This window comes from Thermobia domestica, chromosome 10, assembly GCF_964235325.1.
Source record: "Thermobia domestica chromosome 10, izTheDome1.hap1.1, whole genome shotgun sequence".
NCBI lineage: Eukaryota > Metazoa > Arthropoda > Insecta > Zygentoma > Lepismatidae > Thermobia > Thermobia domestica.
Window position 1 is genome coordinate 107285240 of NC_137463.1, and position 15121 is coordinate 107300360.

At 38.8% G+C, this 15121-nt stretch overlaps 1 non-coding gene across 1 annotated transcript; it reads left to right on the forward strand.

Moving 5' to 3' along the window:
- The first annotated feature begins 609 nt into the window (after nucleotides 1–609).
- Nucleotides 610–683, forward strand: TRNAT-AGU (transfer RNA threonine (anticodon AGU)). Its single transcript has one exon. It is a non-coding gene; the product is annotated as a tRNA-Thr (tRNA).
- Nucleotides 684–15121: the final 14438 nt, after the last annotated feature.

Here is a 15121-nt window from a genome sequence, read left to right on the forward strand (position 1 = left end):
AAATAAAAAATCACAGCACGCATAGTTTCTGACACGAGGAACTGCAGAACCAAGGATGGAAATTATACGGTACTTACCGTATTTATACGATAATTTCCTTGCTTGTACAGAATACAGTCTAAACATTGCAACCGTATGCGAAAATACGATCATTTTGAAGTCACAAATTTGATACATGGTTTATCTCCATGATTATCTTACACAATTGTCACAGATTTGACACATGATTTATCTCCATGATTGTCTTACACAACTTTTTCCGCAAAGTTAAATGCCTTGCTTCCAGCAGCCGCATTCTCGGACTGTTCTTGCTTGAAAAGTAAAATGAATCTGTATATATTGGGATGACTTTCAGTCGATTTCCTATTACACTTGGAATACTAAGCCTCGACATTGTTCGTAGTTCTCTCGCTGTTATTATCAAATTGAGTAATTGTAACTGCTCCTTTTACTTAGCCCGCGTGCACTAGATTGCAAGTCACAAGCCATTTTGTTTACCGTCGGTCATATCTGAATAGTAGCCTAAATAGTCTCATGTTTATTTCAGTAAAGATCACGTGAGTGGCGTGAGAAAATAGCTATTCGATGCAGAATACGACTGTCCTCAGTGGCGCCGTGGCTTAGTTGGTTAAAGCGCCTGTCTAGTAAACAGGAGATCGAGGGTTCGAATCCCTCCGGTGCCTCAGACAGTTATTTTGCTATGAATATATTTCCCTCTGGAAGTCCACGGGAAGCAGGTAAAACCTATTTAAAATTTAAATGTTAATAATGACATATTTCAACGTAACGCACAAATTCAAAAGACGATAAATGAAGTTTTGATATGTTTGACTTTATTTCGTTTGTAGTCCTGAATGTGACTTCTGATAAAGAGAATATTTCTACGTATCAATTTTGCATGTCATTCTACATCCGGCACATACTGGGACTTCCTAAATGCCAGAGAAAGAAAGATTAAATTGGAGTTAACTAACCAACGTTTGTAGATGTAGAATGCATCAAAAGTGATAATTCATGTGAACTGGTTCCTATTCAATCACTGGTTCTTAATTTCAATTTACTTACACTTCCAAACTACATAGAGGCTGGTTACTACTGACTTAAAGTCTGTTTTTATAATCCGAGTTCCCTAACAGTTTCAAATGTCAGCACTTCGAGCACATCATCGAATTCGTGCTAATTGTTTCCATGCTAGTCATGGCGCGGAACCTTGTGCAGCGACCAAGCCCTTTTGTGTCAATTTCAAGGGCGAATATTCTGCTTGGCAGGCCCGTATTTAGATAAGTGCTATTCTGTGCTTGAACACAGGGCGGCAGAATTTAGGAGGCGGCAAAATTTTGGATTTTCAAAAATGAAATGAAATCTGTAAGTTTTACGTCCCACAGTAAAGGAGGGCTAAAGGAGATGGTGATGATAGGGATGAATGAAATCGTGGAATGAAGAAAGTGGGATGAAACGGGAGAACCCCGCGAAAACCCACGTACACGGTGTTTGTCCACCGCAGAGCTCACTTGGCGCGAGCTGGGTTCTAACCAAGGACCCCATGAACCAGAGATTCACAATAAAGTAATATTTAAAACTAGAAAGCCGCAAAGTCCCGTGCAAGCGCGAGAAAATAAGTTAATGTGTTTAATTCGCTCTAATTACTGTAGTTACTAATTAGTTAGCTTATCTGATTATTTTTAAAAAGTCATCCTGTTCCACCCCTATCCAAAAGGGTGAGGATGAAGTTGAACATCATGAAAACTGATACCGTTAAACTCAGCGACCTCGAAAACAATGAATTCAACTATAATATTGGTTGTTTTCGAGGGACGGCATATTATATTTAGAGCACAGGGCGCACAATATATAAATACGGGCCTGCTACTTGGTTTCGGGATTGGTGGACAAACACCGTGTGGGTGGGTTTTCTCGGGGTTCTCCCGTTTCCTCCCACTTTCTTCATTCCACCATTTCATTCATTACTCATTATCACCGTCTCCTTTAGCCTAACCGGCATAACCGTGGGACGTAAAACTCAAAATTTCATTTCATTTTTTTTTGGTTTCGGGATTGTTCAGCCTTTCAATATAAAAAACGTATTTGAGAACTAATGATTATTGAGATCTCTGCTGCCGATGCTGAGTGTCGCATAAAAGAAAGCATTCCTTCGTCGTTTTTTTGTGCCGTTTGCTATTGTTGCAGCTACTTCTCGACAACCTAGACATTTGACGTTTCCTCCCAAATAGATCCTGTCTTCGTACGTCTTTGGCCTGACAACTTAGCCAGAAAATTAAGCGGACTAAATGATACTGTCCTCTCCACGAAAAAAAAAAAAAATCTCTGTCGTTAGCACCTGAATTTTCTTTGAAATCTAATATGGTGGAAAACGACCTGATGGATACTGAGTGAATTGTACTTGGCCCACGCGAGAAAGTTCACCTCAAAAGTTAATATTTTGCAAATGTTAATATGGCGCTTCATCAATGAACCGCGCTTTGAATCCTCTTTGTCCTCTCTTCCGCCGCACATGGGCGTTGATTGCATTATTGTTCTACATTATACCAGACTATGACTGTATTGTTTATTAGTCTTGTATGTTGATACAACTTGACTCAGTCAATCACCTGGATATTCGACTAACTATTGGCACCTTCTGTACTAGTCCCGTTGCTAGTCTTTATGTTGAAGTCAACGAACCACTGTCGTGCGAGATTACCCGTTAGTTATTCTGCTCATATGTGCTATAATCCTGATCATCCCTGCATTTTTTTTTCGTGCTGATCATATTTAGGAACGCTATGCTGCACGTTCTCACGGTACACAACCATGGTATATTCGTGTGTGAGAGAGTTTTCTCGCTGACTATTTCGGGTGTTCCTCTTTCTCATTGCTTCACTCTTGTGCTGTACTCCCATAACTGCTTTGTTCACCAGGACTGGATCTTGATGCGAAATAGCGCACCAGTTTTCAGGCATACCAGCAGGGGTCCGTAGAGTAGTACCTCGATTTTAATGTGTTATATACGGACAGTTCTAAGGATGGGAACTGGGAACTATGTTTTAGCTTGCTTTTGTCATCGACGCGGATAGTCCAGAAATCAATCTGCATTGCTTGTGTTCAGCATTTTCTTCTGAATTAACTGCAAATAATCTTGCCTTCGACATGCGCTCAAGCATGCGTTACGTCGTATGATAATTTGCACAGACTCAGAGCGTTGTTATGAGCCTGTAGAATGTGTTCAGTAAGCATGCCCTCGTTTCAGGCATTCTTGTGAGATGCCATCAATTACAGCAACAGGGTTGTGTGTTGCCTGCTGAATGTCGAATCATATCGAAATGAACGTACTGACACAGCCGAGAAGAACGTCCCTTGGCTGAGGTTGCATTAGAGCATTTATTAGAGGATGCATTTTCCTAGTTTTGATATCTGTAGTTATTTTGACAATTTAATGCGCTCTCATTGAAAGCAGGTTGGACTCAGACAAACGAAAATAAATTTCATGAAATTAAGTCCCTCCTGGCAAATTGACAGACATCTTCTCGCCCTAGTGCTTCCGTATTGGGCACTCTCATCTGACACATACAGTAGCTCTTTGCTGCGTGTCTTGAACCGAACATATTGTGAATAATATATTGCACTACTGAGTGTTAAGCAGATTCTTGTCGAATGTTGAATACTCAGATCTTAAAGAACGTCACGGATTTCCTCACATTAGGGAATGACTGGGTCTTGTTACTCGTGTTTTTGCCTTCGGTCACGCTCTTGACCTTTCTCACGTCCTCTGAGTCTTTCAGTTCTTTGTTACTTCATTTCTCGCTGCTAATATTTTATAATTTGTTCTCACATTTCATTAATTTTCTACTACTTTATTGTTATTGTGATATATTTTACCCATATACAGTACTTATTATTTTAACTCTTCTTTCGGGTTTTTATTTTCATTTTACAGTATTTTTAGTTTCTTGTATTTTTCTATGTTCGTTTTAGTATTTTCTTTAAAGCAGCCAATGTTTGAGCAGTTACATTGATAGTGACGGGGACAAATAGCGAAGCTGCTGACGTCCCACTAAATCATAATCATTCATTCATATAAAAAAATAACTTTTCTGTAAAATAACGTTCGTCACCACAGCATGGCGCGTCCTCAGGTTGCGGATCGAGGAGAAGGCTTCTAGATATAGAGGTTAGCTGCGAATATACTGAATAAGCAGTCCCGGACAGCCGACTAGGAGTGGTCCTCCAGCTTGGGGATTTGAGTAAGGCTAACAACCTCATCCTGTTAAAAAAAAAAAAAGTCACTTGTTCAGAAATATTCACAGAAGCCTCGGACAAGGACTGATAACTTGGCACGACATCAGCAAAAGAAAATGGACATGAGATTTGGAACATGGGATATTAGAAGTCCTTATAGGGCAGGCGCGTTAAAACCCGTAACGAGTGAGTTAGAGAAATAAAGGATGGACTTAGTAGGAGTTCACGAAGTTAGGTGGGAAGGAAATGGATCTGTGAATTCCGAAAATTTTACGTTCTTTTACGGGAAAGGAAATAAAAATCACCATTTAGGAACAAGGATTTTCGTTCACAAACGAATATTACCAGCAATTAAACGGGTTGAATTTGTTACCGACAGACTTTCTTTTATTACTCTTAAGGGACGGTAGTGTGATATTGTTGTTTTAAATGGTATGTTTTAAATACCAACAGACGATAAGGATGGCGGTATAAAAGACAGTTTTTAGGAAGAAGTGGAACGGATATTTGACCAACTCTCGCGATACCATATGAAAATTCTATTAGGGGATTTCAATGCGAAGGTAGAACGAGAGAATATTTTCAAACCGATTATAGAGAACGAAAGTCTGCATAAGGAAAGTAATGACAACGGTGTTAGATTCGTGAACTTCGCAACATCCAAAAACCTTATCGTGAAGAGTACAAAATTCTCACATCGCGACGCTCATAAATATACTTGGACCTCACTGGACGGAAAAACACATAATCAAATTGATCACGTTTTAGTAGATAGAAGAAGACAATCTAGTATAATTGATGTACGATCGTTTAGAGGAGCTGATTGTGACACTGGTCACTACCTGGTAGCAGCGATAATAAGAGAAAGATTATTTACTGTTGAATAAAGGAAATATTCAATGTCTGAAAATGGAGAGATTTAATTTAAAGAAATTAAAAAAGAGCCAAGTAAGAGAGGACTACCAGATTGAAGTTTCGAATAGATTCTCGTGTTTAGAAGTTTCGGAGTGCGTTAGTATTGAGAATACTTGGATTAAAATTAGAGATAGCATTAAAATTTCAGCAAAAGTAAAATTGGGACACGTGGAAATATGTAGAAACAAATCATGGCTTGACGAGGAATGCATTAAACTAGCAGAGAGGAGAAAACAGCTAAAATTACGTTGGCTACAAAGTCCGAATGAAATAACTACACAAAATTTCGTAGACATCAGGCGGGAAATTTTCAAAACTTTTAGAACAAAGAAACGCGATTTTTTGAAAGCTAAAATTAAGGAACTTGAAGATAATAGTAAATATAAAAACATTCGGGACATGTATAAGGGGATCAATGAATTTAAGAAAGACTATCAACCCCGTGCTTATATATTAAAGAAAGCTGACGGAACAGTCCTCACGGATACAGATAGCATCTTAAATAGATGGAAATATTTCTTTGGTGATTTGCTTAACATGCAGCCAAAACTAATATGCGTGGAGAAAGGGAGATACACACCGCAGAACCGTACATTCCAGAATCCTACCGAATAGAGGTAGAAATCGCTTTAAAGAAACACAAATCTTCGGATGTAGACGAAATTCCGGCTGAGTTAATTTTAGCTGGAGGTGAAAAATTGTGAAACAAGATACACAAACTCATTCTCTTTATATAGAACAAGGAAGAATTGCTACAAGAGTGGAAAGAATCAATCATTGTTCCATTTCACAAGAAAGGCGACAAAACTGACTGTAATAATTATCGAGGCATTTTTCTTCTGTCAACATCCTATAAAATCCTGTCAAACTTTCTATTAGCAAGATTAACCTCGTACGCAGATGAAATTATTGGAGATTATCAGTGCGGATTTAGACGAAATCGATCAACCATCGACCAAATATTTACCATTCGCCAAATACTCGAAAAGAAGTGGGAAGATTTCAACTATTTATTGTTAAGGCAAAGGAGAAAATGTTAATAAGTCCAAATATGTTTTGTTATACATATATATATATATATATATATATATATATATATATATATATATATATATATAGATGTATGTTACTGAGTAACCTTGTAGTCTGTGTAAAAATGAGCGTTTTGGCAAAAGTTGGCAATTGGTTACGTTAGGACGTTCAGTTGGGCAGTGTTGGGCAAAATCAATTGAATTCAATTGCAATTGATCAATCAATTGAAAGTAATTGCTCTGAAAATTAATTGCAATTGATTTTAGTTTGTAATTGACAATTAATTTCAATTGCAATTGAATTCAATCATAAAATTTGCAATTAAATTTTTATCAATTGTTAATTGTTAATTGGCCACCAGGCAATTGAAACATTTAATTGTTAATTGTTAATCGCAAAGGGTGCAATTGAAACTTTTAATTGTTAATTGCAATTGACAATTGAAACTTGTAATTGTTAATTGCAATTGAAATCAGCAATTAAAACTGAACATAAAGAGATGTGTGTATATTGTGTTGATCACTTGTTACTATTTTACATATTTCAAATAAGGTACTTATAATAAATGCTGGATAAGAAAGCCGCGAAACTAAGTATTTTTTAAATATGTTTATGGTTCTATCCCCCTCGAAAGAACTCTATATGCCCGTCATGCATACAATAGGGATGGGCACGAGCGAGGTCGAGCGAGTTTTCTTTAAAACTCGACTCGATCCGAAGCAGACATCTTTGAGCTCGACTCGAGAACTCGCCTCGAAAAATTTCCCCAACTCGACTCAAATTCGGATCGAGTTTCGAGTCGAGTCAATCCAAAACGAGGCAATTCGAGCTAAATCCTTTGTGTAGTTCCAAGTACTACTTTCTTCAAGTATCCTACATAGACAATATAATTATCAATGATACTACTACTACAGTACTACTATAACTAATTATTATTATAACATCGTGTATAAACATGGAATATAGGCGATTTGTATCTCAATACTAAAAATTAGTTGAATGTCGATCTCGGTCGTCAAGAAATCTTTAGGAGGCAAGGACATCGGTCACGAGGTTCTAGGTTTGAGTTCAGACACCAGCCAAACATGTTCAAAACTGCTCGACCCGGATTTACGGTTGTCAACGACTCAAGCGGCTCGCTCATAGCTCATTCACTTATCGAGCCGAACCAAGAAGTGAGCCGAGCCAACAGCTCACCCAACGGAGCAAGCTCGAGCCGATGGCTTACACGAGTCGAACCGAATCGAGCTGATTGCTTACCTCAACCGAGCCGGTTCGAGCCATCGGTTCAGTTGAGCTGACTCGAACCCAGCCTATGGATTCGTTTCAACGGAGCTGGTTCGAGCCAATGGCTCCAATCGAGCCGAGTCGATGTCTCGTCCCTACCGAGCCGGCTCAAGCCATCGGCTCAATTGAGCCCAGTCGATGGGTCATCGTAACCAAGCCAGCTCAAGCTGTTCGCTCAGTTGAATCGAGCCGAGCCGGTTGACATCACTATCCCGGTTGGGCTTCTGCTTTGGCTAAAAAAAAATTGGAATGTGCAGTTCTCAGAATTGATGGTAAGAACTACAGTATATACTTATATTGGTGCTCACGGCATCATTAACTTGTTCTGCCACGAACGAATTTCGAGGTACTTTGTTTTGCATCTTTTGTGCGTGTTTTGTGTCGCTTTGTGCGCCTATTCCCACATTTTGTGCGTCACCGGAAGTAGGTCAAAATAGGCTTCCAAGATGGGACGAAAATGACCAAGAGTTTCGCCACTATCGAATTTCTAGATCGTTAATTTCTCATCGCATACCCTATCGTGCGTCTATTTCGACGTTTTGTGAGTCACTGGAAGAGGGTCAATATGGACCTCGAAGGTGGAACGAAAATGACCCACTGCTCCGCCACTACCGAATGTCGAGGTCCTTCCTTTCGCATCGACTAGTAAATGTTTCGTGCCGTTTCGTGTCCCTATTTCCACGTTTTGTGCGTAACCAGAAGCGTGTCGAAATGGGCCTTCAAAGTGTGACGAAAATGACCCACTGTTCCGCCACTATCGAATTTCTAGGTCGTTTCTTTCGCATCGTTTAGTGCCTATTTTTTTAAAAGGTTTTCTGCGCCTACTTCCTTGTTTTGTGCATCATCCGAGATGAGTTAAATGGGTCTTTAAAGTGGGAGTTAAATGGCTCACTGTTCCGCCACTATCGAATTTCGAGTTCGTTTCTTTCGTATCGTTTAGTGCCTGTTTTGTGCCGTTTTGTGCGCCTATTTCCACTTTAGTGCGACAACGAAAATGGGTCAAAATGGCCTACAAGTATAGCCGAATAACTTAATGCTGTTCCGTCACCATCGAATGTCGAGGACGTTTCCTTCACATTTTTAGTGCGTGATTTGTGTCGCTTTGTGCATCAGTGGAAGTGGGTCAAAATGGGCTTTGAAAGTGGGATGAATATGTCTTTTTCTGACATATTTGTAGGTCCTCTTTGACCCACTTTTGGTGGCGCACAAAACGTGAAACTATGCGCAGAAACGGTACAAAACATGCACTAAACAATGCGAAAGAAGCGACCTCGAAATTCGATACTGGTGGGACAGTGGATTATTTTTCTTCCCACATTGAATGCCCATTTTGACCCACTACCATTGATTCACAAAACGGTAGAAAACACGCACAAGACGATGTGAAGGAAACTACCTCGAAATCGTTTCTGATGGAACAGCATTAACTTGTTCCGCCATATTTGTAGGATAACATTGACCCATTTCCGGTGACGCACAAAACGTGGAAATAGCACACAAAACAAACATGAAAGGATGTGAAATTAACGACCTCGAAATTCGAAAGTGGCGGAACTCTTGGTCATTTTCGTCCCATCTTGAAAGCCCATTTTGACCCACTTCCGGTGACGCTCAAAACGTGGAAATAGGCGCACAAAACCGCACAAAATAGGCACTAGGCGATTGGAAGGAAACGACCTCAAAATTCGTTGGTGACAGAAGAGCATTAACTAGTTCTGAAATATTTCTAGGCCCATTTTGACTCATTTCCGGTGACGCACAAAACGTGGGAATAGGCGCACAAAACGATTCGGGAGAATGCACCTCGAAATTCGTTGGTGGCGGAACAGTCGGTCATTATTATTCCACCATGGTGGCCTATTTTGATCCACTTCCGATGACACACACAACGTGGAAATAGGCGCACCAAACAGCACAAAACGATGTGAAGGAAACGACCTCGAAATTTGTTGGTGGCGGAACAGTATTAACTTGTTTCGTTACATTCGTAGGCCCATTTTGACTCACTTCCGGTGACGCACAAAAAGTGGGAATAGGCTTACAAAATAGCACAAAACGATGTAAAAGGAACCATCTCGAAATTCGTTGGTGGCGGAACAAGTTAATGACACTGGTACTCAGAGCATTTGACGCTGTCTCGTTATAAAAATCTATAGTCATTTCGCTATCGAGACGAGACGAGAAGCACTAAAAGTACCCCTCGAGACGCACTAAAAGTACGAGACAAAATGCAACCCTGTCGTGAGCACCATTAAAAGTATTCGACATCACTGCTTACATTCCTCATGGCTTTCGCTTTCCAGTATAATCAGATCGTGATTTTAAAACGAGTTAAAACGAGCTGAACGAGGGAGCTATTTGTCAAACTCGACTCGACACGAAACTCGACATCAATTTATGGAGGTAAAAATAAACAGAACGTATCCTTGCATTAAAAAAAAAAAAAAACTCTTTTATGGAAGGGGAACTTTCTACGTATGGGAAATTGGTAGTGGGTTGATTTGTAAAATATAATCGAAAAAGATTGAAGTTAGTTGAGAAACAAAAAATACAGTGCTTCGCATTATATATCCACTGCTTTCTATATAATAATTGCTGAAGCGTGTGTTTAGCGTTCAGAGCTCAAGCAAATCAAGTTGTGAGAAAAAGAGACATAAAATTTGTACTGTAAGCTTAATTACATGGAAATTTAAAGTTTGTACGGTACGCTTAATTATATGAAAAATTGTGTACTTTTTTTTTCCTTTACGTTGGTCTACTTTAACTAGATTTGGGTCTTTCAAATTTTATTCTTGTTTCCACTGAAAAGTATCTATAATTCAACAAGGAAATAATTATCAATGATAATTATAATAATTATCTATATAATTGAATTAATTGTAATTTGGTCCATGACAAACACTTTACCATTTCGTACTAGCTGTTATGCCCGTTCTTCGAACGGATCAGATAAAATATCAATGTCAACAAACTGAACAACGGGAAAACAATTAAGAAACATTTCTAAAATTGGATCTATTTTATGTGAATATCCAACAGCGTACATGTGTTTTTATTGGGAAGGCCGATGGGGGCTGAATTTGAACATAAACACTATCGGGGCTGTCACTATACATCTGAGCAACCCCGATAAACATGGATTCGACACAAATATTGATCATTTATTACTACTTTTACATGTCCCGGTAAACATCCCCTAAGACCCCCTTGGTTCGAATTGTTAACAAAATCTCCTCTGGCCCCCAGCCGATACCGCGAAAACTATAAATGTGACACTAACATCTGCCATTTTCTACTACGTTTTATATATCCCGGTAAAAGCCCCTATGATCCTCTGGTTCCAATTTTGAAAAAAAAAAAAAAAAAAAAACGCCTCTGGCTCGCAGCCGATGGGGGCTGTCTGTGGAAATATCACCATTCATCTCAGCGACAGCGAAAACTATGGATTTGACACTAATATCGGTCATTTTCGATTATTTTTACATATCTTGCAATTCTCCAACCCCGGTAACTCCCGGCCCGCATACAGTGGTGGCTAAATTTGAAAATCATCGCTAATGAAAGTATCACCATTGATCTCAGCGACAGCGAAAACTACGGATTTGACACTAATATCGGTCATTCTGGATTATTTTACATATCTTGTGATTTCCTTTATAATGCTCCCGTCCTTTAGCTGATAGGAGCTAAATGTGAAAGTAAACGCGGTCTTGAGTTTCACCATTGAGCTCAGTAACCCCAAAAACTATGGATTTGACAATATCGGTCATTTTCGATTATTTTTACATGTCTCGGAATTCCCCCCTCTGGTAACCCAAGACCCGCATACAACAGTGGATGAATTTGAAAGTCATCGCTAATGATAATGTCACCATTGATCTCAGCGACCGCGAAAACTATGAATTTGACACTAATATCAGTTATTTGGAATACTTTTATGTTTCGGTATTCCTCCCCCCGGTTGACCCCCGGCTCGCAAGCGAATAGGGTGAATTTGGAAGTTAATGCAATCGGAGTTCACCATTGATCTCAGCGACTGCGAAAACTATGAAATCGACACTGATATCGGTCATTTTCTAATATTTTTACATGTCTCGGTAAACGCCCCCCTGAGACCCCCTGGTTCGAATTTGGTCAAAAACACTTCGCCTTGGTGTGGGATTTGGACCAAGGTATCCGTGACCAAAATTTGGTAACTCTCGGTCAACTTGTCTGGTCCCCAGGCCGGTCCCGGTAAACGTCTCCCAGAGACCTCCCTAGTTCGAAATTTGAAAAAAAAAAAAACCTCTTCGTCTTCAGCTGGGGCCTAGACCAAGCTACCCGTGACCAAATTTTGAAAACTTTCAGTCCACTCGTCTGGTCCACAGGCCGCACAAAGATAAACAGACAGACACAAACTCTTGATTTTATTTATATTAGAAAGGTCAGATCCACCGTTATTGTAATAGAGCGGTGCTTGAGCGATTGATCATAGAAATTCAAACTCCAATGAATGATAATTTCATAGGCTTGTTTTGTTACAAGTTTAAACTCTTTAGTCAGTACAGAAGAGGGTGTGAATCATGAGTCAGAGTTGATGAAAATAGGTTTTGATGGGTCTGTGGGTCACAGTGGATGAGAGTGTTTCATGGTGGGTGGTGAGTCAGAGTGGGTCGTCGGTCACGATGGGTGGTGAGTCAATTGGTCGTGGCTAAAGTTTTCATTGCCCACGTCCTCTCTGAACTACAGTGTTGAAAATTAATCAGTAAAAATCAATTGCAATTCATCAATCAATTGAAAGTAATTGCTGTGGAAATCAATTGCAATTGAATTAATTGCCAATTAATTTCAATTGTAATTGAATGACTGAATTCAATTGCAATTACTTTCCACTGCAATTACTTTCAATTGACTGATTAAGTGCAATTGATTCTCTATTATTAATGGCCGACTGCAATTAACAATTAACAATTACTTACTTCAATTGTTAATTGCAATCAACAATTACATTTACAGATTAAGTGTTAATTATTAATTCAATTGCAATTTGCCCAACACTGCAGTTGGGTAACTTACTATGGTAACCTGGACGCAATATAGATCTCGTCCTGAAAGCATGGTTATATGAACGCTTTGATAACCTGAAGTGTTTATTTTTTTTTTCTTTCTTGTTTCGTTTGTTTAGATGTACGCACGAAGTGGAATAATAAATACAACAAACTGTATGAAGTTTAAGTTCCATTTCTCAGTAAAGATGCAGCCACATTTTTATTTATTGATTTTAGAAAGGCATACGACTCGGTTAGGAGAGAAAATTGTACAACGTCCTTACAGAATTTGGAATACCGAAAAAGCTAATTAGATTAATTAAGGTATGTTTAAATGAATCCCAAAGGAAAGTCGGGGTAGGAAAATTTTTGTCCACGAGCCTTCACGTCGAGAATGGTCTGAAACAAGGAGATGCTTGTCGCCATTATTATTCAACTTTGTCCTGGAATACGCTAGAAGGAAAATCAAAGATAGCAACCAGGGCCTAGAGTTGAACGGTTTTCACCAAGTTATGGTGTATGCTAATGATGTAAATTTCATAGGAGATGATAGAACAATGGAAAGAAATGCAGAGGTCCTATTAAACGCTTGCAGTAAATGCAGAGAAAGCTAAATACATGGAAGTGCGTCGGGACCGTAATATGGCAAATTATGGATGCGATAAAGTATTAAATAACACTTTTGATGAAATGGATAGTTTCAAATATCTAGGATCAATATTAACAGACGAAAATCATATTCAATATCGATTAAATGTCGATTAAAAGCAGGGAATTCGTGTTATCCAGTTCAAAATCTCTTGTCGTCGCGAATTCTGTCGAGGAATTTAAAGCTTAAAATATATAAAACTATAGTCATGCCTGTTGTTCTGTATTGTTGCGAAACATGGTCGCTTACTCTGAGGGAAGAACATAGACTGAAACAGTGGCGTAATTACGATTTATGAGCCCCCCGCAAGAACATATCCAGGACCCCCCGCCTTAACATCTTTTCGTGAAATGATACATAACATAATAAACAACCATACTTCCCTGTATCTGAGAAGAATGAATTAAGTCCATGTAACTACTAGGCCTAAATATTCATAAATGGAAATCACTTTGTTATACATATAATTTATTCAATAAGCTTCAGAATGGAAGATGAGCTTAACTCTTTGCTGTCAGTGACGTCAGTGTTCATGAAGAGTAGCGGGAATTAATTGAGTGGTTCCCTTCTTGCATTCCTGTCAGCAAAATTCTTTACTAATTCCCATACATTCATTTTTTCAGCTTCCTTCGCATTTATTGAGAGCAGTGCTAGATTACTTAATCTATTTTGGCACATTGTGCTTCTCACAGTTTTCTATTAATTTCAATTTTCATTGATTGATTGAGTTTAACGTCCTTTTCAGCAGCGAGAATTTCAATTTTGAGAACAACCTCTCTGCAAAACTGACAGAGTCAGAAAGCGTCAAAAACAACAAGTGGTTATAAGTTCTGAAAAAGCTAGATGTCAATGACTTATATGGACGATTAAAATCCTTGTTAGGTCAAACACAGAATTCTGAACACTTATTTCAGATTTCAGCTGTTACCCAAAGCAAATTACTTCCATTGGAAACTAAGAATCAGTATTACAACTGTAATTTGAAGTATTTGTGCCCTTCTTAGAATTTCATCATCAGTGAGATGAATTATATTGGCAGGAAAGATAAATGAAAATTTTGGATACTGTATCACGCAAAGATGTAAAATGACAATGTAACTGTGAATTTAGTATGTGAAATAGTTTAGAATTAATATCTATATTAAAGTTTGATTCACTGTCACTGAGACGACTATTTTCACACAACTCATCAAAATAACGTTTGACCTTTTTGAATCGTTTGCATCTAAATGATGGTTGAACATTCCACTTTTTACACAGTTTAATTGCTTCATCCTTCAGATTACTCTAGTCATTCCTTTTCTCTTGTAAGTTTCTTACACACTCCCATTTCAAGATCACAAAGTTTTCCATGAAGTAATTTAGATTTAGATATAATCGGAAGTAGTATATTTACTTCCGATAATACCACGGATATTATCACTATAAGAAATACAAATTCAAAATCATCTATTGATTCTATCAAACAGTTAGCTTAACTTCTTTCATTTGCAACCTTACTGGTTAGAGGCTATAATGAAGGGCTCCCTTGGAAGTGTCGGACCCCTCGCACTGTGGGATTTCGCGCCATAATAGTTACGCCCCTGGACTGAAAGCATTTGACAACAAGATCCTGAGACGACTATTCAGACCCAAGAGGAACGGGAATGGGGAATGGCGGAAACTTCATAACGAGGAACTACATAATTATGTACGGTTTACCCAACATTGTTAGGGTCGTCAAGACTAGGAGGCCTAGGTGGACAGGCCATGTAGCTAGAATGGAAGAAAGTAGGAACGCTTTCAAAGTCTTGACTGGAAGACCAATCGGAAAACGACCATTAGGAAGACCTAGGTGCAGATGGGAGGACAATATTAAGATGGATCTCGCAGAGATTGGAATACAAGTAGAAACTGAATGCAGTTAGCTAAGGATAGAAGTCAGTGGAGAGCTTTTGTGAACGTGGCATTGAACCTCCGGGTTCTATAGGCCACA